General features: G+C 40.7%; 1 non-coding gene and 1 pseudogene across 1 annotated transcript; both read right to left on the bottom strand.

Annotated features, from left to right (window-relative positions):
- Positions 1-7,433: 7,433 nt before the first annotated feature.
- Positions 7,434-7,921, bottom strand: LOC119055463 (U1 small nuclear ribonucleoprotein C-like; annotated as a pseudogene).
- A 4,869-nt stretch (positions 7,922-12,790) lies between these two features.
- Positions 12,791-12,897, bottom strand: LOC119055543 (U6 spliceosomal RNA). The gene has a single exon (XR_005083716.1). It is a non-coding gene; the product is annotated as a U6 spliceosomal RNA (small nuclear RNA).
- Positions 12,898-25,562: the final 12,665 nt, after the last annotated feature.

Genomic DNA, 25,562 nt, shown 5'->3' with positions numbered 1-25,562 from the left:
AATAAAAATGAATTTAAAAATTATAAAAAATTGGAAGAACAAGGACACCAAACTTCAGTCTTCCATCTTTCCAATATGGAGTAGAAAAGTGCACACAGGGCTTGTCACTAAGAGCTCACCTTCTCAATAACCAAACGAGTAGTTTGGGGGAGATTATTTGTCCAGGTCTCAGTTACTACATTTGTCAGGTAGGATTATTTCAACTCTGACTCTAGAAGACAACAAGTGTTGGAGGATGAATCACCCCTGGATGCTATTGATTCCCAAACTGAGTCCTCTAACCCTGATCTGTCCTGTGTATAGATTCCACATTTCTACTTGTTCTGGAGTGTTTCCTGCCTCAAGTACACAGGCCTCTCTCTTTCTACCAGGACCCTGTTCACGCCCAGTTGACTGAAGTGGCACTAGCCCTCCAGTAAGTTGAGTGAAGGAGAAGAGCATCATATGGGCCAGTGCCGTGTCAGAGATGTGCACGGGATGCTGGTCAGGGAGTATCCCTGGGAAGCAGGGAATTCAGTGAGGCTTCCTGTTAGGGGTGATGTCTGAGCTGAAGGATGAGAAGAAATTACCCAGTCAAGCACAGAACAGTGGAAAGAGTATTCCAAGCCCAGGCAATAGCATTAATTTAAAACTTTGGGGCAGAGAAAATAGGGGGAAGGCAAGCATAGCATGGGAAATGTAGAAGCTAAAGAAGACACATGGACATGAACTAAAGGGGGGGAATGTGGGTGGGTGGGGGTATGCAGGGTGGAGGGGAATGAAGAGGGAAATGGGACAACTGTAATAGCATAATTAATAAAATAAATAAAAAATAAAACTTTGGTGTGGAGGAAAACCCATGTGTATATAGGACAAGTAATTTAGTATAACCACACCTGTGGCCATCACCTGAGGGAACATAGGCAGAATTCCCAAGAAGGAATATTTAGTTGAGTAGGCATATGATCAAAAATGGATTAGTTTGTTGGCATAATATTTATTGTAAAGCCTCAGATAATGGATGATATGTAATTTAGATATTTTTGAAAAGACTTAACTGTAGCCCATGAATGACAGAGAACCATTCAAAGGGCTTTAAGCAGAAAATGGCATGCTCCAACTTGCTTTTAAAAACAGCCTTTTGCCAGTCAAAGTAGTGGATTAGGAGGGAGAGAGATTGAGCCGGGGAGACCAGTGAGGAAGTTACTGAAGGAGGGATGAGGGGGGCACCATGTCATCTAATGCCCCGTTCAATGCCACTTCCATAAAGAAGCCTTCACCCAACTCTCCAATCATTTATGACTTTTTCCTGGATTTCTACATCTCATAAAGAGTGGAAATCCCAGGTCATATCCAGGAGGTAGAACCATGGACTTGGCCATTCATACAACCCAAGAGACAAAAGTTGCACTCCTCTAGCCCCTTTTCAAGCTTTTAACTCTCAAAATAGCTCACCTTTCTGGACCCTCTATTTCCCCAAAGGACAACAACATAATGCCAACACTTACCAATGAATGTGGCAAGGGACACGCAATACCAATTTTATATTATCCTTAGGAGTCTGCCAAGCCTCCCTTGCATTTTATTCCATTCCATTCCACATATGTAACCTTTCAAGGTTATCTTCCCAAAGTCCTGTTTTCATCACTTCTTCCCTGCTTAAGAACATCTAAGGCTTCTCACTGCTTTACCATATCTTCTGGCTTTCAAGTCTTTCCAGAACCTGGCCCAACCTGGAGACATTGGGTGGTGACTGAAAAAGGATGTATCTGGGAGTTGAGAAGACCAATGATTCGGTGTCAGCTCTGACACCTATGTAGTCTTGAGCTGGCTACTTCATATTTCCTTGACTCAGTTATCTGTGAAATGAAGATATACTCCCTACCTCATAGGTTCATTGGGTATCTACTGTCTTTGAAGAACTTCAATGTGTGGCACTCAGGTCAACAGTGAGTCTATTTAATTTTTCTCAGTTAATATTTGCCCAACAAGGCCTGTAATCTCATAAAGGCTACAGAGAAAGTAAGCCTTTAAAGGAATGGGGGTAATATTTCAAACTGGGGCAGGATATTGACTTGGCTTTGTGAGGAAAGTGTCTGAAGGACACAGATGGCTGAGTCAACAGGTGTGGTGAGCCTTACACTTCTGTAGAGAAGAGGTACAACTAAATCTGTGACTCAAAGTTGCTGGAAGGTGCCAGAACATCATCTATGCCAGTTCAATATCACGGGTTCAATTTTTCCCCCCACTGGTTCAATTTTACAGTGGTTTATCAAAGCCTCTTTGTGTCAGGCCCTGTGTATGCCATTGGAGGGCTTGATCCTCAAGGAGCATGTAGTTTAGTGCACAAACATGGAAACCCAAGTACAGCATGCTGAGATAAATACAGTAAGACCTCACAACATTGTTGCTAGGTTCTGTAACATTCAGCAAAATGATGTATAAGTAAACAAATTTTACTATAGGCTAAAGAATAAAAACAAGTTCCTATAACATCTCAGCAGCATTATAATGAAACGACATTGAAATGAACATTGAAGACCTGCTTGTACTGTTACAAATAAGTATGGGGTGCTGTGGAAGCATGAGGGAAGGTGACCAGACCCTGTCTGAGGAGCAGAAAAGACTTCTATGAAGAAGCAACACTTGAATACTAAACGACATTCACCAGGACAAGGAAGGCAGAGGATGTGTTGGAATCAAGCATTCAAAGCAAAAGGAGCAGCATAAGCAAAAGTAGAAAGTTGAAGCAGCCTGGTGTGTGGGTGGGACTACAAGCCCTCAAATTGGGCTGGTGCACAGGATAGAGTAAGATAGCAAGTGTTGGAGGATGAAGCTGAAAAGGTTGGCAGGGACCCAGTCACAGAGGTTCAATGTATGTTTCAAAATGTTTTCTGGTAATCCTTCTGGTGGGCCAAGAGAAGTGGATTAGTGTGAAGGCCTGTGTGAGGAAGGTTGTCAGATTCCAGTAAGATAAAGTGAGGTCTAAACCAGGGCAGTGGCTGTGAAGATAGCAGAGATATTGACTCACATCCCATCCTTTTTCCTGACATTTTACTATGGACAGTTTCAAACATTCAAAAAAATCAAAGAAATCATATCCTGAATACTCATAGATCCACCATCTAGATTCTACAATTAGTGTTTTACTATACCTGCTTTGTCACACATATCTATTCATCTCTCTATCCATTAAGCCATCTTATTTTTATGCATTTCAAAATTAGATACCAGTGCACATGCCCTTAAACTCTCCTGCATTCATGCCATTAACTAGAGTTCAGTATATGTTTTGACAACTCCTAAATAAAATATCCATACAATGAAATGCACTTATCTTAAAAGTATAATTTCAGGACTTCCGGCCAAGATGGAGGCGTAGGTGGAAATACTGTCCCTCCTTGCACAACCAAATTTAACGACAACAAAGATTTAGAAACAAAAACACAACCAGAACAGACAGAAAACTGAACTGTATGGAATGCCAACAATGAACCATTCATCCAGACAGGTGAGAGGGACAGAGTCAGTGGCCAGCAGAGAGGGGTTGCAGCAGGAAAAGGCTGCAGCTGGGAGACCCCAGTAGTGGGGTGGCAATGGGAAGACCCACTGAGGTGAGCAAGGCCACTGGCTGACCACGGACACACATTTGCACTCAGATAAACCAGGCAAAAAAAGGCAGTGAGACACACTGCACAACCCAGGGCCCCAGCAAAGGGAAATAAAGACTAAAAGTTCCAATTGAAAAAAATTGCGGGGGTTGAGGTGCCAGGAGAGACTCCCAGCCTCACAAGAGAGTTTGTTGGAGAGACCTACAGGGTCCTAGAATGTACACAAGCCCACCCACCCAGAAACCAGCACCAGAAGGGCCCAGTTTGCTTGTGGGAAGTGGCAGAGGGGGCTAAAATCCAGCAAAGAGCAAGCAAGTGCCATTGTTCCCTCTCTGACCCCGCCCACACATATGGCTTCACAACCCAGCCAGGGTGTGTTGCCCCACCCTGGTGAACACCTAAGGCTCCGCCCCTCACAAGTAACAGGCAAGACATGACCAAAAAATTATGGCTCAAATGGAAGAACAAATCAAAGCCCCAGAGCCAATTTTTAAGCGACCAAGAGATAGCCAACCTATCAGATGCACAGTTCAAAACACTGGTGATCAGGATGCTCACAGAACTGGTTGATTTTGGTCCCAAATTAGATGAAAAACTTTAGGCTACACTAAGTGAAATGGAGAATGCACAGGGAACCAATAGTGATGGAAAGAAAACTGGGACTCAAATCAATGGGGTGGACCAGAAGGAAGAAACAACCAAACAGAAAAGAATGAAGAAACAAGAATTCAAAAAAAAAAAAATGAGGAGAGGCTTAGGAACCTCTAGGACATCTTTAAACGTTCCAACATCAGAATTATAGGGGTACCAGAAGGGGAAGAGTAAGAGAAACAAGTGGAAAACTTATTTGAACAATTAATAAAGGAGAACTTCCCCAATCTGGCAAAGGAAATAGACTTCTAGGAAGTCCAGGAAGCTCAGAGTCCAAAAAAACTTGGACCCTAGGAGGAACACACCAAGGCACATCATAACTGCATTACCCAAGATTAAAATGAAGGAGAGAATCCTAGAAGCAGCAAGAGATAAGGGGACAGTCACCTACAAAGGAGTTCCCATCAGACTGTCAGCGGATTTCTCAAAAGAGATCTTACAGGCAAGAAGGGGCTGGAAAGAAGTATTCCAAGACATGGAAGGGAAGGACCTACATCCAAGATTGTGGTATCCAGCAAAGCTTTCATTTAGAATGGAAGGGCAGATAAAGTGCTTCTCAGATAAGGTCAAATTCAAGGAGTTCATCATCACCAAGCCTTTATTGTATGAAATGTTAAAGGGACTTACCTAAGAAAAAGAAGTTAAAAAATAGGAACAGTGAAAGGACATCAGACTCACAGTTATTAACAACAACACCTGAAACAAAAGCAAACTGAGTGGACAGCTAGATCAGGAGTGGAGCCACAGAAATGGAGATCCCATGGAGGGTTAGCAATAGGGGAGTTGGAGGAGGAGAGGTGGAGAGAAGGCACAGAGAATAAGTAGCATAGATGGTGGGGAGAAAATAGACAGGGGGAGGGCAAAAGTAGTGTGGGAAATGTAGAAGCTAAAAAACTTATGACACATGGTCATGAACTGAAGGGGGGAATGTGGGTTGGAGGGGGTGTGCAGGGTGGATGGGAATGAAGGGGAGGGGGAAGGAAACAACTGTAATGGCATAATTAATAAAATATATTAAAAATAAAGTGTTTGGAGAAGCAAAAAAAGTATAATTTCATATGCTTTGATACTGTATGAGGTCTGTCCAGAAAGCAACAAGCCATGTACTATGAAAAATAGAGACATTTATTGACGAAGATACAAAATATATGAAATATTGTACATAGCACAGTGATGCCTCCGTCCCCTTCAAAGTAGGCACCTTGGGACCTCATGCAGATCTCACAGTTGCTATCAGCTCCTCCATCGTATTTTCCTGAGTCTCACTGACAGTCTAAAATCTCTTCCTTTTCAAAGGTGGTTTTATTTTATTTTATTTTATTTTATTTTTTATTTTTATATTATTCTATTACAGTTGTCCCAATTTCCTCCCTTTGCCCTTCTTCATTCAGCCCATCACCTGATCCCCCAGACAGTCCCAACCCCCTTGTCCATGTCCATGGGTCATTCATACATGTTCTTTGACTAGTCCTTTTGCCTTCTTTCCACCATTATCCCTCTCCCCTCTGGTCCCTGTCAGTCTGTTTCATGTTTCCATGCCTCTGGTTCTATTTTGTTCTTTAGTTTACTTTATTCACTAGGTTCCACTTGTAGGTGAGATTATATGGTATTTCTCTTTCACCACTTGGCTTATTTCACTTAGCATAATGCTCTCCAGTTCCATCCATGATGTCTCAAAGGGTAGGAGTTCCTTCTTTCTTTCTTCTGTGTGGTATTCCATTGTGTAAATGTACCATAGTTTTTTTTTATCAAGTCACTTACTGATGGGCACTTAGGTTGCTTCCAGCACTTGGCTATTGTAAATTGTGCTGCTATGAACACAGGGGTGCATAAGTTCTTTTGAACTGGTGATTCGAGATTCTTATAGTATATTCCCAGCAGTGGAATCACTGGGTCAAAAGGCAGATCCATTTATAGTTTTCTGAGGAAATTCCATACTGTTTTCCACAGTGACTGCTCCAGTTTGCATTCCCACCAATACTACACTAGGTTTCCCTTTTCTCCACAACCTTGCCAGCACTTGTTGCTTGGTGATTTATTAATGATGCCATTCTGGCAGGTGTGAGGTGATATCTCATTGTGGTTTTAATTTGCATCTATTGCCCTTGCTGGTGTAGCTAAGTGGATTGTGTGCCAGTCTGTGAACCAAGTGGTTGCTGGTTCAATTCCCAGTCAGAGCACGTGCCTGGGTTGTAGGCCAGATCCTTAGTTAGGGGTGTGCTAGAGGCAACTGCACATTGATGTTTTTCTCCCTTTCTTTCTCTCTCTCTAAAAATAAAATCTTTAAAAAAATAATTTGCATCTCTCTCATGGCTAATGACATTGAACATCTCTTATGTCTGTGGGCCCTCTGTATGTTCTCCTTGGAGAAGTGTCTATTCAGGTCCTTTGTCCAGTTTTTGAATTGGATTATTTGTCTTTCTAGAGTGGAATCATGTGAGTTCTTTATTTATTTTGAAATCAAACCCTTGTCTGAGGTACCATTGGTAAATATGTTCTTCCATACAATAAGTTCCCTTTTCCTTTTCATGTTGATTTCTTTAAATGTGTAGAAGTTTTTTAATTGGATGTAGTCCCATTTGTTTGGCTTTTTCTTTATTTCCCCAGCTCTAGGAGATATATCAGCAAAAATATTGCTACGTGGGATATCTGCAATTTTCCTGCCTATGTTCTTCTCTAGGACTTTTATTATGTCGTGACTTATATTTAAGTCTTTTCTCCATTTTGAGTTTATTCTGGTACATGGTGTAAGTTGGTGATCTAGTTTTATTTATTTATTTATTTATTTATTTATTTATTTATTTTTGCATGTACCAGTCCAGTCCTCCAAACACCATTTAATGAAGAGGCTATTTTTACTCCATTATATGTATGCTCTTGCCCCCTCAAAAGTTATTTTATTTTATTTTTTGAAGTAGTTCATCTCTTTTGTAATTAACAAATACAGAAGGAAAAAAAGGGGACACATTTTTAGCTAACAGAGTTTATAGTTTTATTTTCATATTTCACAATACAAATGAAAATTTGTTTTTGTCTCACTACTCCCCTCCAAAACTGTTCTCTCTTTGATAGGAAGAGGGAGTGAGTCTTCTTGTCACGCTGTTAGAAAACACCCAGAGTCGCAGCACCATGATGTCCTGGTGCAGTAGAACAAGTACTATAAAACTGATGTAAAGAGGCTCCCTTCTCTCCTTATCTGTCTGGTCAAGTCATTCCTAGCCGAATGGGCGCACCATCATGGGACAGGCAGGAGGTCTCATCAGTGGGGTCCCAGGCATCTTTGGCATGTGCCCTCCTATAGGTGGCCTCGTTCCAGGAGCAGGTCTCACTGGCATCATCCCAGGAAGAAGAGGACCCATCATTGGCATCATGGAAGGGCCTCCCATATGGAGTGCTGGAATCATACCAGGGCAAGGAGGACCACGAAGACTGGGGAGAGGTAGAATCATTGCATCTGAAGGAGAAGAAGCAGAGAACAGACTAGGAAGTATATCTCTCCTTACTGAAATGCTGCAGTTGTTTTGGGGGACAATCACCCTCTGAGCCTGCTCTTCCATCCATTTCTGAGAATAGCTTTTCACATTCTCTTTGTGTTTTCTACCACTGCAGTGTGTCTATCTCACAGACGGAGCATCATGGGTGAGGTATGTGTCACAGTAGTCATAATAAAACTTGGGCATGTTGTTCTGCAGGGCATTGGCCACTCAGTTCCCCTCAAAGGTGATTATAGTTTTAGAAAAAGCCAGAATTTGCAGGGTGCCAAATCTGTGCTGGAAGGGGGCTGAATCACGTGGGTGGTTTGATGTTTTGCAAAAAAAAACATGCATAAGATGTGATGCATGAGCAGGTGCATTGTTGTGATCAAGCTGGCAATCATCAGTTGCCTATAGCTGTGGCCTTCTGATTCATCCAAATAGTTTCCACGGAGGAATGTTAAATCTTAACACAAAATTTGATGCAGACTTGTTGCTGTACTTGCTCAGTCATTTTGAATGTGTTGGCCACACAGTACACATGCTTACTCAACGGCTTCTACCACCCTCACTGACTAGTACAGTATAGTGAAGTCGTCATTGTTCACACATGCACATTCCAGTCCACTCTTCTGGGCTGTCAGGTTACATGAATATCATGCAAACTGTTCTCATTATAATAACAATGGCTGGACTTTTTCCGGACAGACCTATACCTGTGCAACTCACACCTCTATAAGGTACAGAATGTTGTCATCAATCCAGAAAGTTCCCATGTGTTTCTTCCCAGTCAATCACAGCCCTTCCTCCTTCCAGAGTAGGTCTTGAGTTTGAAAAGGTAGGATTTGGAATGTGTGAAAATACGAAGATGATTCAGGTAGACAGAGCCCAGGTGGCTCCCTCTCCAGCAAAGTCATAAAGGCAGGTAAACATGGGGTGCACGAGCATTAGTAGAAGAGCTTGAATGGATGCCTTTCAGTCTCTCTTCTGGAGACTCAGTCAGACTACTGAGCCTCATCTTTATGGGTCAAAGTATGAAACAATGAAGTAGAGAAGAGTCAAGGGCACTTGGAAGCTAAGAATCTTGTGGGGGAAACAAAATGTAACACTGACTATCACAATTCAGTGTAACAAATATCTAATGTTGCATTGAATAAGGGTCAGTGCTATAATAGGAAAGAATGGAAAATCAGGTAAAACAACACAAAAGTGTCACAAGGGTATGGGATTTGTGCGGGGGTGAGGGGGGAGGGAGAGAGGAAAAGGGAAGAGAGGAAAAGTGATAAGGTGAATAACTTAAATTTGGGACTGGAGGAGGTCAAAAGAAAAAGGGAGAAAGATCGTTAAGCAGCCATGGAAATTTTTCTGGAGGTGAGAGGAATTGTCTTGAAGGATGCCGATTTTGATAAGTGTGGTAGACATAAAAATATTTTAAGTAAGTAAAAAAAAATTTTTAAGTAGCAAATAGCAAAAGCATAAAACATTGGCTACATAATTTAAAAGTCTAGAAGTCCTGATTTTAAGCAAAATTTAATTAGAGTTTTGGTTCTGATTATCTCAGTTCTGCCTTTGTGTGTGTGTGTGTTATCTTTATATTCAGGTTACTTCTTCATGGTTATAGGATGTCTGCATTCAGTACAATGCTTCCACTTGTGCTTATTTGCCATCTGAACATCCTTTTAGATGAGTGCCTGTTCAAATTTTTTGATATTTTTGAGTGAGTTGTTTGTTTTTTTATAATTGAACTCTGAGATCTTTTTATATCTTTAAGGATCCAAATTCCTTGTTGGATAAGTGATTTGCAAATATTTCCTCCTAATCTATAGCTTTTTTTCTCCCACTCTATACCAGTATCTTTCACAGAGCAATGTTTTAGCTTTGATAAATTTCAATCTATCAGTTTTAAAAATTTATTTATTTTTAGATAGAGGGGAAGGGAGGGAGAGAGGGAGAGAAACATCAATGTGTGGTTGCCTCTTGTACACCTCCTACTGGGGACTTGACCTAAACCACAACCCACATATGTGCCCTAACTGGGAATTGAACTGGCAACCCTTCAGTTTGCAGGCCAGCGCTCAATCCACTGAGCCACACCAGCTAGGGCTCAGTTTTATTTTAAGGATTATCATGTTTAAGTACTTTTAGACTACCCCAGGTCATGAAAATGTTATCTTCTAAAAGTTTTATAGCTTATGTTTTCTTTTCTTTTTTAAAAAATATATTTTATTGGTTATGTTATTACAGCTATCCCAAATTTTTCTCCTCTATCACCCTCTGGCAAGTACCCTCATTTCCTCCAGCAATCTACTCCTTAGTTCACGTCCATGGATCATGTATATGAGCTTTTTTGCTTCTCCATTTCTTTTTTCTTTATTTAAATTTTTTTATTGATTATGCCATTACAGTTGTTCTATTCCCCCCTTCATTCCCCTCCACCCTATCCCCCCGTCCCCACCATTACCCCCCTTTAGTTTATGATCATGTGTCTCAAGTTCTTTAGATTCTATATTTCCCATATTATTCTTGCCCCCCATCTATTTTCTATCTACCATCTATGCTACTTATTTTCTGTACCTTCTCCCCCTCTTCTCCTCCTCCCACTCCCCTGTTGCTGACCCTCCTTGAGATCTTCATTTCTATGTTTCCACTCCTGATCTAGCTGTCCTTTTAGTTTGCTTTTGTTTTAGGTGTGGTTGTTAATAATTGTGAGTTTGCTGTCCTTTCACTGTTCATGTTTTTTTAACTTCTTTTTCTTAGGTACGTCCCTTTAACATTTCATATAATAGGGCTTGGTGATGATGAACTCCTTGAATTTGATCTTATCTGAGAAGCACTTTATCTGTCCTTCCATTCTAAATGAAAGTTTTGCTAGATAGAGCAATCTTGTATGTAGGTCTTTGGATTTCATGACTTGGAATACCTCTTTCCAGCCCCTTCTTGCCTGTAAGGTCTCTTTTGAGAAATCTGCTGACAGTCTGATGGGGACTCCTTTGTAGGTGACTGTCCCCCTAGCTCTTGCTGCTTCTAGGATTCTCTCCTTCATTTTCATCTTGGCTAATGTAATGATGATGTGCCTTGGTGTGTTCCTTCTTAGGTCCACCTTCTTTGGGACTCTCTGAGCTTCCTGGATTTCCTGGAAGTCTATTTCCTTTGCCAGATTGGGGAAATTCTCCTTTGTTATTTGTTCAAATAAGCGTTCCACTGGTGGCTGTTCCTTTCCCCCTTCTGGTACCCCTATAATTCGGATGTTGGAGCGTTTAAAGATGTCCTGGAGGTTCCTAAGACTCTCCTCATTTTTTAAAATTCTTGCTTCTTCACTCTTTTCTGTTTGGCCATTATTTGCTTTCTTCTGGTCGACTCCATTGATTTGAGTCCCAGTTTCCTTTTCATCACTATTGGTTTCCTGTGTAATTCCATTCATTTCAATTAGTTTCGCCTTCATATGTTTGTCTAATTTGTGGCTATAATCAACCAGTTCTATGAGGATCCTGATCACCAGTGTTTTAAACTGTGCGTCTGAGAGTTTTGCTATTTCTTCATTGCTTAGATTTATAGGCTCAGGGACTTTGAGATCTTCTTGAGCCATTTTTGGTCTGTTCGCGCCCTTTAAGTGTGTGGAGCAGGGCCTTGGACTCCCGGGTCGCGGGTTGTGACGCTGCATGTGCGGGCGTGGTCAGAGCGAGGAAATGGCGGTACCCTCTGCTGTTTCTTGCTGCTGGGTGAGGAGCAGAGCCTAAGGTGGTTCAACGGGGCCTGGCCACTCAGAGTCGCTGGGTTATGACGCTACATGTGGAGGCGGGGTCAGAGCGGAAATGGGTCGCGCCCTCCACTGCGTCACGCAGCGGGGACCACTTGGTCCCGTCCAATCGCCCACTCCCTCGCTTGTCTATCTGCGCAGGAATGTGCAACCACAGTCAACCCGCAGCCCTGCTCCCTCGCTGTTTCCCAGCGGTCACTCACTTAGTTGCCCACCAGGTCCAACCCTGCGCCTGGGTTCTGCGCACCTGAGTCCATCTGACTGAGTTTTCCTGTGCAACCCCGCTCCGCCAGCTGCTGGTTTTGCCCCTCTTACCGGTCAGGCTGAAGAATTTGTTGTTAACAGACTTCCGAAAAGTTCAATTTTCTGTGTTCTGGCTGTGTTTTCTGTTGCTAATATTTAATTGTCTCTATACTTGGTTGTGTGAGAAAGCACAGCGTCTCCATCTATGCCTCCATCTTGGCGGAAGTCTGTCTTTTTTCACTTTTTAATATTGTTGTTCAAGTACAGTTATCTCCATTTTCCCCCACCAGTCCACTGCACCCCAGTCATCCCCACTCCCCACCCTTGATCCTACCCTCTTTGGTTTTGTCCATGTATCCTTTCTTTATATGTGTTCCTGAAAACCCTTCCCCCTTTTCTTCCTGCATTATCCCCTCCCCTCTGGTTACTGTCAGTTTTTTCTTTATTTTAATCTCTCTGGTTATATTTTGCTTGCTTGTTTGTTTTGTTGATTAGGTTCCACCTATAGGTGAGATCATATGGTACTTCTCTTTCACTGCCTGGCTTATTTCACTTAGCATAATGCTCTCTGGTACCATTCATGCTGTCTCAAAGGGTAGGAGTTCCTTCTTTCTTTCTTCTGTGTAGTATTCCATTGTGTAAATGTACCATAGTTTTTTGATCCATTCATTTACTGATGGGTATTTAAGGTTACTTCCAACACTTGGCTATTATAAATTGTGTTGCTATGAACATTGGGGTGCATAGGTTCTTTTGAATTGGTGTTTCAGGATTCTTGCAGTATAATCCCATAGTGGAATTGCTGGGTCAAAAGGCAGTTCCACTTTTAGTTTTCTGAGGAAATTCTATACTGCTTTCCACAGTGGCTGCACGAGTATGCATTCCCACCAACCATGCACTAGGGTCCCCTTTTCTCCACATCCTCTCCAACACTTGTTGTTTGTTGATTTCTTTATGATGGCAATTCTGACCAGTGTGAAGTGGTATCTCTCATTGTGGTTTAAATTAGCATCTCTCTGATGGCTAGTGATGCTGAGCATCCTTTCATATGTCTCTGGGCCCTTTTTATGTCTTCCAAAAATATGGAACACTTCACAAATTTGCATGTCATCCTTGCACAGGGGCCATACTAATCTTCTCTATATCATTCCAATTTTAGCATATGTGCTGCTGAAGTGAGAACTATAGCTTTATGTTTTACATTTAGATCTTTGATACATTTTGAGATAATTTTTGTTCTTCACCACAATGGAGGAGAAGGTACAGGGAATAAGAAGCATAAATGGTAGGTACTAAATGGACATGGTGAGGTTAAGAATAATATAGGAAATGGGGAAGCCAAAGATCTTATATGTATGACTCATGGACATGAACTAAGCAGGGAGAATACGGGTGGGAGAGGGAGTGCAGGGTGCAGAGGAATAAAGAGGACAAAAAATGGGACAACTGTAATAGCATAATCAATAAAATATACTTAAAAATTCTCACCACAACAATTAGATAAGAAGAAAAAATGAAAGGCATCCAAATTTCAAAGAGGAAGGAAAACTCATTTTTTTTGGAGATGACATGACAGTGTTCATAGAAAACTCCATAAGCTCCAACAAAAAACTTCCTGACCTAATAAGTGAACTTGCCAAAGAGCAGGATACAAAGCATTTTTCTATACTGTCAACAAATATCAGAAACAGAAATCAGGGAAAAAATCCCATTTGACATAGCAATAAGAAAAATAAAGTACCTAGGAATAGACCTAATGAAGGAGGTAAAAGACCTGAACTCAGAAAACTACAGAACACTGAAGAAAGAAATTAAGGAAGACATAATTGTATGACTTATTTATGCAAAATAGATTTACATCCATTTAAAAGGCCGACAAAGAGGGCAAAGTTTGCCCTCAGGTTTAAGGGACTCATCTCAGCCCATTTCTGAACATGAGAGGGACGTCCAAACCAGCACGTCACATACAGGACAAAAATGAGGCAGACTCTGCGATTTGCAAGCATTAATATCATTAAAATGCCCCTACTACTCAAAGGAATCTATAGATTCGATGCAATCCCTATCCAAATACCAATGACATATTTCACAGATATAGGACAAATATTTCAAAAATTTATATGAAATGAAAAATGACCCCAGATAGCCTTAGTAATCTTGAAAAAGAAGAACAAAGGAGGAGGGAACACAATACCTGACATCAAACTATGTTACAAGGCCAGTGTAATAAACATAATCTTGTACTGGTATAAGAACAAACACATGGATAAATGGAACAGAATAGAGAGCCCAGAAATAAACCCATGTCTCTATGGTCAATTAATATTCAAAAAAAGGGGCAGGAGCATAAAATGGAATAAACATAGTCTCTTCAATAAATGGTGCTGGGAGAACTGGACTGGTACATGCAAAACAATGAATCTAAACCACCAACTTATATTATCCATCAAAGTAAACTCAAGATGGATAAAAGACTAAAGTATAAGTCATGACACCATAAAAGTCCTAGAGAAAAACAGCCAGGAAAATCTCAGATATCCCACACAGGAATATCTTTACTGATATATCTCCTAGGTCACAGGATATAAAGAAAAGAATAAACAAATGGGACTACATCAAATTAAAAATCTTCTGCACAGCTAAAGAAAACACCAGCAAAATAAAAAGGTAACCAAACATCTGGTAAAATATATTTACCAATGATTCTTCAGACAAGGTTTTTTTTAAAAGATTTTATTTATTTATTTTTAGACACAGGGGAAGGGAGGGGAAAAGAGAGGGAGAGAAACATCAATGTGTGGTTGCCTTTCACGTGCCCCCCACCGAGGACCTGGCCTGCAACACAGGCATGTGCCCTGACTGAGAATTGAATCAGTGACCCTTTGATTAACAGACTGGTACTCAATCTACTGAGCCACACCAGCCAGGGCTTTTGGACAAAGGTTTGATCTCAAAAATATATAAAGAATTTGTATGACTCAACACCAGGAAGACAGACAATCCAATTAGAAAATGGGCAAAGCACCTGAACAAACACTTCTCCAAGGAAGACATACAGAGAGTCCAGAGAGATATGAAACAATACTCAAAATCATTAGACATAAGAGATGCAAATTAAAACTGCAGTGAAATAGCACTTCACACCAGTAAGAATGGCCATTATAAACAAATGAACAAAAAACAAGTGCTGGTGAGGATGTAGAGAAAAGGAAACCCTAGTGCACTGTTGGTAGGAATGCAGACTGGTGAGGCCACTGTGGAAAACAGCATGGAATTTTCTCAGAAAATAAAGATGGAACTGCCTTTTGATCCAGTGAATTCTGAAACACCAATTGAAAAGATCCTATGTACCCCAGTGTTCATAGCAGCATTATTTACAATAGCTAAGTGCTGGAAAGACCCTAAGTGCCCATCAGTAAATGAGTGGATCAGAAAACTGTGGTACAGCCCTGGCTGGTGTGGCTCAGTGGATTGAATGCCAGCCTGTGAACAAAAAGGTCATTCTCTGAGTTTGTGAAGGGAAAAGACACACAAGTCCAGGAAGTGCAGAGAGTCCCAAAGAAGATGAATCCAAACAGGGCCACAGCAAGACACATCATAATTAAAATGCTAAAGGTTAAAGACAAAGAGAGGATCTTAAAAGCAGTGAGAGAAAAGCAGTTAGTTACCTACAAGGGAACCCTTATAAGGCTGTCAGTTGGATTATCAACAGGAAGTTTTTAGGCCAGAAGGGATTGGCACAAAATATTCAAAGTGATAAAAAGTAAGGACCTACAACCAAGATTACTCTGTCCAGCAAAGCTATCACTTATTTTTTTAATATATTTTATTGATTATGCCATTACAGTTGTTCTATTTCCCCCTTTCATTCCCCTCCACCCTGCACACCCCTTCCCCACCATTCCCCCCTTTTAGTTTATGACCACGTGTCACAAGTTCTTTAGATTCTATATTTCCCATACTATTCTTACCCTCCCCCTATCTATTTTCTATCTACTGTCTATGCTACTTATTTTCTGTACCTTCTCCCCCCTTCTCCTTCTTCCACTCCACTGTTGCTAACCCTTCATGTGATCTTCATTTCTATAATTCCCCTCCTGATCTGTCTTCTTAGTTTGCTTTTGTTTTAGGTGTGGTTGTTAATAACTGTGAGTTTGCTGTCCTTTCACTGTTTATCTTTTTTATCTTCTTTTTCTTAGATAAGTCCCTTTAACATTTCATATAATAAGGGCTTGGTGATGATGAACTCCTTGAACTTGATCTTATCTGAGAAGCACTTTATCTGTCCTTCCATTCTAAATGAAAGCTTTGCTGGATAGAGGAATCTTGGTTGTAGGTCTTTGGATTTCATGACTTGGAATACTTCTTTCCAGCCCCTTCTTGCCTGTAAGGTCTCTTTTGAGAAATTAGCTGACAGTCTGATGGGAACTCCTTTGTAGATGACTGTCCCCTTATCTCTTGCTGCTTCTAGGATTCTCTCCTTCATTTTAATCTTGGCTAATGTACTTATGATGTGTCTTGGTGTGTTCCTTCTTGGGTCCAACTTCTTTGGGACTCTCTGAGCTTCCTGGATTTCCTGGGAGTTTATTTCCTTTGCCAGATTGGGAAAGTTCTCCTTTATTATTTGTTCAAATAAGTTTTCCACTTGTGGCTGTTCCTCTTCCCCTTCTGGTACCCCTATAATTCGGATGTTGGAATGTTTAAAGATGTCCAGGAGGTTCCTTAGCCTCTCCTCATTTTTTTGAATTCTTCTTTCTACATTCTTTTCTGTTCGGTCATTTTATTCTTCCTTCTTGTCTGCTGCCTTGATTTGAGTCTCAGTTTCCTTTCCATCACTATTTGTTTCCTGTGCATTTCCCTTCACTTCAATTAGTTTAGCCTTCATATGTTCCTCTAATTTGTGGCTAAAATACACCAATTCTGTGAGCATCCTGATCACCAGTGTTTTGAACTGTGCATGTGATAGATTGGCAATTTCTTGGTCACTTAGATTTACAGGCTCTGGGGCTTTGAGGTGTTCTTCTTGAGTCATAATGTTTTGGTCTGTTCGTGCCTGTATACATATGAGGAGAGGAGCCTTAGTTGTTCACCAGGGCAGGGCCACCCATGTCGCTGGTTTGTGATGCTGCATGTGGGGGCGGGGTCAGAGAGGCAGCAATAGCGGTCCCCTCTGCTGCTTCCCGCTGCTGGGGCCTTCGTGGTCTGTGTCACTGCTCACTCCTTCACTGGTTTATCTGCGTGTGAATGTGTGACCACTGTCACCCAGCCGCCTTGTGCCTTCACTGGGTCCACCCGTCGCTACCCCACACCTGGGATTTGCCCTTGGCTGCCTGGGTCGGTGGATCTTTTTTGCCTGACCGGCTCCGCTGCTGGCTCTGCCCCTCTTACTGGTCTAGCTGAGTGGTTCGTTATTGTCCGACTCTGTGTTGTTCAATTTTCTGTGGTTTGGCTGTGTTTATTATTGATATAACTTTGTTGTTTTTAGATTTGGTTGTGCAAGAAGGCAAAGTTTTTCCACCTACGCCTCCATCTTGGTGGAAGTCCCCCCGAAGCTATCATTTAGAATCGAAGGACAGATAAAGAGCTTCCCAGACTAGAAAAAGTTAAGGGAGTTCATTATCATCAAACCAGTATTACATGAAATGTTAAAGGGTCTTATTGGATAATATGGAGAGGATAAATGGTTAAAAATATGAATAATAAAGTGGCAATAAATACATATTACTTTAAATGCATATAGTTTAAATACTCCAATCAAAAGACACAGGGTGGCAGAATGGATAAGAAAACAAGACCCACACATATGCATTCTACAAGAGACTCACTTCATATTGAAAGGCAAGCACAGATGAAAGTAAAAGGGATAGAAGAATATATTTCATGAAAATGGGAACCAAAGAAAGAAAAGCTGAGTTACCAATATTTATATCAGGCAAAATAGACTTTAAAACAAGGGCTACAACAAGAGACAACAAAGGACCCAGCAATCTCACTTCTGGGTACTTATTTGAAGAAACCCAAGACAGTAATTTGAAAAGACATTTATATACATATGTCCATTGGAGCATTATTTACAATAGCCAAAATATGGAAGCAAGATAAGTGTCCATCAATAGATGAGTGGATAAAGAAATGGTACATAAGGGTATCTAGCCATGTAATATGAAAAATGGAGACATTTATTGAAGATGATACAAAATATAAGAAACATTGTACAAGGACAATGGCGCCTCCATCCCCTTCAAAGTAGGCACCTTGGGACCTCACACAGTTTTCCCAATTGCCATTTGCTGCCCCATCATATTTTCCTGAATCTCATCGATGGACTGAAATCTCTTGCCTTTCAAAGTTGATTCTAGTCTTGGGAAAAAACAGAAATTGTAGGGCACGAAATCTGGGCTGTAGGGAGACTAAATCACCTGAGTGATTTGATATTTCACCAATAAACTCTGCATGAGACATGGTGCATGAGTGGGTACACTGTCATGATGAAGCTTCCAATCCCCAGTAGCCCATAGCCGTAGCCTTCTGAATCATCCAGACAGTTTCTGCAGGGGAATAGTCAAGCTTAATGAAAAATTTGATGCAGAGTCATTGCTCTACTCACTCAGTCATTTTGAATGTGACAACCACACAGTACATATGTTCATTCAATGGCATCTGCTGTCCTCACCGACTAGTACAGTGAAGTCATCACTGTTCACACATGTGCATTCCAGTCCACTCTCCTTGGCTGCCAGGTTACATTGATTTCACGCAAACCACTCTCATTATATTAACAATGGCTGGACTTTTTCTGGACTTTTTTTTGGACTCATCATATATAATGGAATATTATTTGGCCATAAAAAGAATGAAATATTGCCATTCATGACAACATGGATAGACCTAGAGTGTATTGTGCTGACCGAAGCAAGTCAGTCAGAGAAAGATGCAATATGATTTCATTTATATGCATAATCTAAAGAACAAAATAAGTGAAAAAACAAAACAAAAGCAGACTTGTAGATACAGAGAGAGCAATATTATATAAATGTCTAAATACTGAGCTGTACACCTGAAAGTAATATAATATTGTATGTCAACTGTAATTGAGCAATAAAAAATTACTTTAAAACATGAAGAGACATTTAACAGAAGAGAATATATATGGCAAATAAGCACATAAAAAGATGTTCAATATCAGTAGCCATTAGGGCAAATTGTGACTCTGATGACATATGTCTATACATCTATTAGGATAGCTAAAATAAAAAATTAGAATACAAATGAGGACAAAACTGAGGAGAAAACGGATATGTCATACATTGGTGGTAGGAATGTGAAAATGATACATCCACCCTGGAAAAGATTTTATTTTTTTCCAAAAAATCTGAACATACCCATATTATATAATCCAGCAATTCAACTCCTAGGCATTTACCCTAAAGAATTGAAAACATATGTCTGCACAAAATCCTGTGCACAAATGTTCACAGAAGCTTTATTTGTAATAACCAAGTACTGGAAATAATCTTCTGATACACACAACTTACATGGACCTCAAGAGCATTATGATGAGCGGGGGAAAAAAAGCCAATCCCAAAAGATCACATAATGTATGTCAATAGGTAAATGGTTAAGCAAACTGTGGTGCATGCCATTGAATACTACTCTGCTACCAAAAGTAGCAAACTACTGATGCATGCAACAACTTGGATGGGTCTCAGCATTATTATATTTAAAGGAAAAAAGCCAATCTTGTATAATCCCATTTATATAATATTCTGGAAATAACAATACAGAGAAAAGGAAAAAAGATTATTTGTTGGCAGGGGTTAGGGATGATGGTAGGGAAAAGTAGGGAGTGTAACTATAAAGGGAAGTCATGAGAAAAACATTTTTGAAGGTGTAAGAGTGCTGTATCCTAATTGTGGTGAATACATGAATCTACACATGTGATAAAATGATATAAAATGATACACAATGGTACAAGAACATCAAATTCCTCATCTCTCTCCTCTCTCTCTCTATCTCTATCTCTGTGTCTGAACAATGTAATATTGTTCTATGATTATGTAAGATCCATCCATTACAGAAAACTAGATGTACATGAAACTTCTATGGACTGTCTTTGCAACAGTTTCTTTAATTTCAAAAAGACATTTAAAATACAAGTAAAATCATATCATTGTTAAGCTTACAAATTCTTACTTGTTTCCCTTGTCAACTGTCTGACCTCTTCTACTATCCCTTCATTTACTCTAGTCTAGCTACAGTGACATCCTTGCTTACGTACAAAAATCAACTAAAAATGGACCAAACACCTAAATGTAAGAGCTAAAGCTATAAAAGTTTTAGAAGAAAACATAAGAGTGAATCTTTATGACCTTGGATTTGGCAATGAATTCTTATATGTGACACTGAAAGGACAAGCATCAAAAGAAAGAAAAAGAGAAACTAAACTTTGTGGAAATTAAAAACTCTTATTTATCAAGGGACAGTATAAAAAAGTAAAATAAACTACAGAATGAGAGAAAATGATTGCAAATCATATATTTGATAAGGGGCTAACATCAAGATGTATAAATAACTTTCACAATTTAACAGAAAGACAAATAACCCAATTAAAAGATGGCCTCAAATAGACATTTCTCCACAAAAGACATACAAATAGCAAACATGTAAAAAGATGCTTAGTATCATTAGACATTTGGGGAAAGCAAATCTAAACTACAATGGGATGCTACTTCTCACCTACTAAAATTGCTACAATTATTTTTTTTCTTTTTTAAAATATACTTTATTGGTTATTTCATTACAGTTGTCCCATTCCCTACCCTTCATTCCATTCCACCCTGTACACTCCCTCCAACCCACATTCCTCCCTTTAGTTAATGTCCATGTGTCATAGTTCTTTACCTTCTACATTTCCCACACTACTCTTGCCCACCCCCTGTCTATTTTCTCCCCACCATCTATGCTACTTATTCTCTGTGCCTTCTCCCCACCTCTCCTCCTCTCACTCCCCTGTTGCTAACTTCCCATGTGATCTCCATTTCTGTGGTTCTGCTCCTGATCTAGCTGTCTGCTCAGTTAGACAAAAGCAGACGAAAGCTGTCTGCTTTTGTCTTAGGTGTGGTTGTTAATGACTGTGAGTTTGCTGTCCTTTCGCTGTTCCTATTTTTTATCTTCTTTTTCTTAGATAAGTCCCTTTAACATTTCATATAATAAGGGCTTGGTGATGATGAACTCCTTGAACTTGACCTTATCTGGGAAGCACTTTGTCTGTCCTTCCATTCTAAATGAAAGCTTTGCTGGATAGAGCAATCTGGGATGTAAGTCCTTGCCTTTCATGACTTGGAATACTTCTTTCCAGGCCCTTCTTGCCTACAAGGTCTCTTTTGAGAAATCCACTGACAGTCTGATGGGAACTCCTTTGTAGGTGACTGTCCCCTTATCTCTTGCTGCTTCTAGGATTCTCTCCTTCATTTTAATCTTCGCTAATGCAATTATGATGTGTCTTGGTGTGTTCCTCCTTGGGTCCACCTTCTCTGGAACTCTCTGAGCTTTCTGGACTTCCTGGAAGTCTATTTCCTTTGCCAGATTGGGAAAGTTCTCCTTTATTATTTGTTCAAATAAGTTATCTACTTGTGGCTGTTCCTCTTTTCCTTCTGGTACCTCTATAATTTGGATGTTGGAACGTTTAAAGATGTGCTGGAGGTTCCTAAGCCTCTCTTCATTTTTTTGAATTTTGGTTTCTTCATTCTTTTCTGTTTGGTCCTTTTTTTCTTCCTTCTGGTCCACTCCATTGATTTGAGTCCCAGTTTTCTTTCCATCACTATTGGTTCCCTGTGCATTTTCCTTCATTTCACTTAGTGTAGCCTTAATATTTTCATCTAATTTGGGACCAAAATCAACCAGTTCTGTGAGCATCCTGATCACCAGTGTTTTGAACTGTGCATCTGATAGGTTGGCTATCTCTTGGTTGCTTAAAAATTGGCTCTGGGGCTTTGATTTGTTCTTCCATTTGAGCCATAATTTTTTGGTCATGTCTTGCCTGTTACTTGTGAGGGGTGGAGCCTTAGGTGTTCACCAGGGTGGGGCAACACACCCTGGCTGGGTTGTGAAGCCATATGTGTGGGCGGGGTCAGAGAGGGAACAATGGCACTTGCTTGCTCTTTGCTGGATTTCAGCCCCCCACAAGCAAACTGGGCCCTTCTGGTGCTGGTTTCTGGGTGGGTGGGCTTGTGTACGTTCTAGGACCCTGTGGGTCTCTCCAACAAACTCTCCTGTGAGGCTGGGAGTCTCTCCTGGAACCTCAACCCTGCAATAGTGCTTTTAGTCTTTATTTCCCTTTGCTGGGGCCCTGGGTTGTGCAGTGTGTCTCAATGCCTGTTTTTTTTTAAGATTTTGTTTATCTTTAGAGGGGGAGGGGGGGAAGGAGAGCGGGAGAGAAACATCAATGTATGGTTGCCTTTTATGTGTCCCCTGCTGGGGACTGGCCTGCAGGGAACCATGTGCCCTGACTGGGAATCGAACTGCAATCGTGTGGTTCGCAGGCCCGCGCTCAATCCACTGAGCTACACCAGCCAGGGCTCACTGCCTGTTTTTTGCCTGGTTTATCTGCACGCGAATGTGTATCCAGGGGCAGCCAACCACCTTGCACGCCTCACAGTGTCTGCTTGTTTCCTCCCAGTGCCTGGGTCTGTCAACCACCACTTTTTCCTGCCACGACCCCTCTCAGCCAGCTGTGGACTCCATCCCTCTTACTGGTCTGGATGAATGGTTCATTGTCAGACTTCTGTACAGTTCAATTTTCTGTGTGTTCTGGTTGTGTTTTTGTTTCTCAGTCTTTGTTGTCTTTAAATTTGGTTGTGTGAGGAGGCACAGTATTTCCACCTACACCTCCATCTTGGCTGGAAGATTGCTACAATTATTTTTAAACAATGGAAAATAACTACCATTTGCAAGGATATGGCAATGGCTGGTGTTGCTCAATAGATTGAGTGCCAGTCTGTGAATCAGGGTCACTGGTTCCATTCCCAGTCAGGGCACATGCCTGGTTTGTGGGCCAAGTCCGGAGTAGGAGGCACGTGAGAGGCAAACACACACTGATGTTTCTTTCTGTCTTTCTCTTTTTCTCCATCCCTTCCCTTATCTAAAAATAAATCAAATCTTTAAAAAAAGGAAATGGAAACTTCTGTATATTGCTGATAAGTGAGTGGAATGGTGCAGACACTATAGAAAAGAGTGTGGCAGTTCCTCAAGAATTTAAACATAGTGTTGCCATATGACTAAGCAACTCCACTCATAGGTATATGTCCCCAAAACTGAAAGCAGGTACTTAAATAAATACTGGTAATGACTATTCATAGTAGCACTATTTGCAATAGTGAAATGTCTATTGACAGATGAATGAATTAAAAATGTGTTATATCGATACAATGGAATATTATTCAGCCATAAAAAGGTATGAAATACTCAGACATACTACAACATAGATGAACATGACTTTCTACCATTAAATATATAAACCTATCCTCATTTGCTACAACCTAGTCTCCTTCCCTCCTGCTCTCTAAATATCACCCACTACCTGCACTTAGTTCCCTTCCTGCATTTTGAAAATTTTGCTTTAATCCCACTATGTTTCTGTATTAAAACCTTTCCACCTCTAATAGCTCCATCTCATGAGTATTAATTGGGACAAATGTAATTGAACAACAATAAAAATAAATTTTTGTATATTAGAAAAATAGTTGATGTGGATCTGTCCTCATATCCTCAATATCCATGTACTTCTCAAACCATGTCAGTCTAGCTGGGTCTCTACAATTCCCTGAAAAGTACTTCTGATAAGAAACTAATGACCAATAAGTTAATAAACTCAATGGCCACTTTTTAGTTTTCATCTCATTAACCTCTCATTAGGATTCAACATAAACCTTATTACTCCTGGACTTCTGGCCAAGATGGAGGTGTAGGTAGACACACTGTGCCTCCTCACACAAACAAAAGGACAACAAAAATTTTAAAACAAAAAACAACCAGAACTGACAGAAAAGTGAACTGTATGGGAGTCCAACAACAAAGGAGTTAAAGAAAAAACATTCATCCCGACTGGAAGGAGGGATGGAGATGGGCAGCCAGGTGGAGAGGACTCACGGCAAGGCAGTGGCTGGTGGACCAGATGAGGTGATGACGGCAGGGTGGGCAGTCCCGCATTCACGTGCAGATAAACTGGGAGGAACAACTGGGGACTGGGGTACACCACAGAACCCAGGGTTCTAGTACAGGGAAATAAAGCCTCAAAGCTTCTGACTGAAAACTCCTGTGGGGGTTGAAGCAGCAGCAGGAGAAACTCCCAGCCTCACAGGAGTTTGTTGGAGAGACCCACAGAGTTTTAGAATGTACACAAACCCACCCACCCAGGAATCAGCACCAAAAGGGCCCAATTTGATTGTGGGTAGCCAGGGAAGTGACTGAAACCAGCAGAGAGTGGAGCAAGTGGCATTCTTCTCTCTCAGACCCCTCCCCCACATACAGCATCAAAACCCAGCCATATGAGTTGCCCCACCCTGGTGAACACCTAAGACTCCAGTTCTTACTACATAACAGGTGCGCTAAGACAGAAAATAAAATGGCCCAAATGAAAGAACAGTTCAAAGCTCCAGGAAAAAATACAACTAATCAATGAAAAGATAGCCATCCTATCAGATACACAGTTCAAAACACTGGTTGTCAAGATGCTCCAGGAACTCACTGGGTACTTCAAGGTCATTTTAAAAACCCAGGCAGCAATGAAGGTTGCTTTATGTGAAATACAGAAAAATCTACAGGGAACCAACAGTCATGGGAAGGAAACCAGGACTCAAATCAATGGTTTGGAGCAGAAGGAAGAAATTAACATTCAACCAGACCAGAACAGAATGAAGAAACAAGAATTAAAAAAAATGAAGAGAGGCTTAGGAACCTTCAGGACATCTTTAAACGTTCCAACATCTGAATCATAGGGGTGCCAGAAGGAGAACAAGACCAAGAAATTGAAAACTGATTTAAGAAAGTAATGAAGGAGAACTTCCCCAATCTGGCAAAGGAAATAGACTTCCAGGAAGTCCAGGAAGCTCAGAGAGTCCCACAGAAGTTGGACCTGAAGAGGAACACAATAAGGCACATCATAATTATATTAGCCAAGATTAAAGATAAGGAGACAATCTTAAAAGCAGCAAGAGAAAAGGAGACAGTTACCTACAAAGGAGTTCCCACAAGACTAGTAGCTGATTTCTCAAAATAAACCTTGCAGGCAAGAAGGGGCTGAAAAGAAGTATTTAAAGTCATGAAAGGCAAGGACCTACTTCCAAGATGACTCTATCCAGCAAAGGTATCATTTGGAATCAAATGGCAGATAAAGTGCTTCCCAGATAAGGTCAAGTTAAAGGAGTTCATCATTACCAAGCTCTTATTATATGAAATATTAAAGGAACTTATTCAAGAAATAGAGGAAGATCAAAACTATGAACAGTAAAATGACAACAAACTCACATTTATTAACAAGTTATCTAAAAACAAAACAAAATGAAAACAAAAACAAACCAAGCAAACAACTAGAACAGGAACAGAATCACAGAAATGGGGATTACATGGAGGATTATCAGTGGGAGAAGGAGCGGGGAAGGTACAGAGAATAAGTAGCATAAATGGTACATAGAAAAGAGACAGAGGGAGGTTAAGAATTGTATAGGAAATGTAAATGCTAAAGAAATTGTATGTATGACCAATGGATGTAAACTAAAGTTGGGGAAGATGTGGTTGGGAGGGGGTATGCAGGGTGGAGGGGAATAAAGGTTGGGGAATGGGACAACTATA

The sequence above is a fragment of the Artibeus jamaicensis genome, unplaced genomic scaffold (genome assembly GCF_021234435.1).
Source record: "Artibeus jamaicensis isolate MK-2021 breed Jamaican fruit bat unplaced genomic scaffold, CSHL_Jam_final contig_1410, whole genome shotgun sequence".
NCBI classification, from domain to species: Eukaryota; Metazoa; Chordata; class Mammalia; order Chiroptera; family Phyllostomidae; genus Artibeus; species Artibeus jamaicensis.
Note: the sequence above shows the minus strand (reverse complement) of the source record. Positions and strands in the feature narration are given on the sequence as shown.